The sequence below is a fragment of the Propithecus coquereli genome, unplaced genomic scaffold (genome assembly GCF_000956105.1).
Source record: "Propithecus coquereli isolate 6110/MARCELLA unplaced genomic scaffold, Pcoq_1.0 Scaffold601, whole genome shotgun sequence".
Taxonomy (NCBI): Eukaryota; Metazoa; Chordata; class Mammalia; order Primates; family Indriidae; genus Propithecus; species Propithecus coquereli.
In genome coordinates, this window is record NW_012151964.1 from 1,115,513 (window position 1) to 1,116,913 (window position 1,401).

The 1,401-nt window shown below is 62.7% G+C and overlaps 1 protein-coding gene across 3 annotated transcripts in view; it reads left to right on the plus strand.

Moving 5' to 3' along the window:
* Positions 1–1,401, plus strand: part of FGFR1OP (FGFR1 oncogene partner) — a 43,243-nt gene that overhangs the window by 40,302 nt on the left and 1,540 nt on the right. The gene's annotated exons all lie outside the window — the stretch shown is intronic.

Sequence of the window (1,401 nt, forward strand, 5' to 3'; positions counted from 1 at the left end):
GCCTCCCTGGCACAGTGCCACACAGTTCTGGGGGGCAGCTGTCCTTGCCCCAAACCTGGGGAGGCCCCTGGGTTCAAGTCTGCACCCGTGGTGGCGGGAGGGGGCTGCGGTTCAGTATAAGGTCATCGGATGAATTTCCCCACCAGCAAGGCGCTCTGAAGGCAGCGCCCTCTGCTCATGGCTCTGCTGTGCGTGCTGGCACGAAGGCAGTCCTCGGACTGCCCTGCTGGGCGTGCGAGGACACGAGCGGGAGGCGCTTGCTCCGAGAAAAGCACACTCAGCCCCAGGGAAAGCCGCCTGCTCGGAATTGGGTGGGGAGGGTTCCCCCATCCGTTCTGTGCCCGCGTACACTCATGCCGCCCTGTGCTCCCAACCGTCCTCACTGCCATCTCCCCGTTCTAGGAAGAGGCATTTTAGGGGAGACAGAAGCGCAGAGGAAAGTAGGGCAGCTGCGTCTGTGTATGAGTCGTCCTAGAAGGATACCTCACATGTAAGGAAAATGAGGATAGCATGTCACAAAAGGTTGAGATGAAGAGAACCCATCTTGGAGAAAACAGTCAAAGAACTAGTTAATTGAAAAACCCGCTAAGGTCTGAATGTTTGCGTCCTCCAGAATTCGTATGCTGAAGCCTCCCCCCGTGTGACGGTGTTGGGAGGTGACGAGGTCACGGGAGTGGGGCCCCCATGCTGGGATCAGTGCCCTTACAAAAGAGGCGCCAGGGGGCCCCTTCACCCTCCTGCGCGGGACACGCGAGAAGGCGCCGTCCCGGAGGAAGCCGCCCTCGCCGGCACCGCCGCTGCCGCGCCTCGACCGGGCTCCAGCCTCGGGCACCGCGAGCGCGCATGCGCGACCCCGTCTAAGCACCGCAGCCCCAGCTGACCCAGACCGACCGACGACGCTGCTCAGAGACGCGCGATAACGTGCACCGGAAAGAGGCTGCTGACGAAGAGGTAAAAGCAAAACCGTTTTTATTGAAACGCACTGGGCTCAGACACCCAGTAGTAAGGCTGAGGGAGGGGACGACTCACAAACACGAGTCTCCCCAAAGGCCAGCGCGGAGAACTCCCCGTGTAGCAGAAAGACCAGGGTGCGGCAAGTGCAGCAAGGGCTCGCCGGAGCTCTCCTGCGGCGACCAAGCGTGACGCCGAGGGGGCCCCACTGTCACCGAAAAGCTGTCCTTCCCCTGCTTCTTACCGCCGCAAGGAAGGACGTGCGGCGGGAGGGCGGTCAGGTTTTGATCCTTCGCCGCAGAAGGGAGGAGGGGAGCTTGTGCTCTGAAGGCACCTTGTGCTGGCGCGGGTGGGATGGGTCTCAGAGTTAGACGGGGCCAGGGACGGCGGTGGCGTGTGGGCGCCGACAGTGTGGAGGCGCGGGCCGCGGACGCGGCATGATCGTGCACG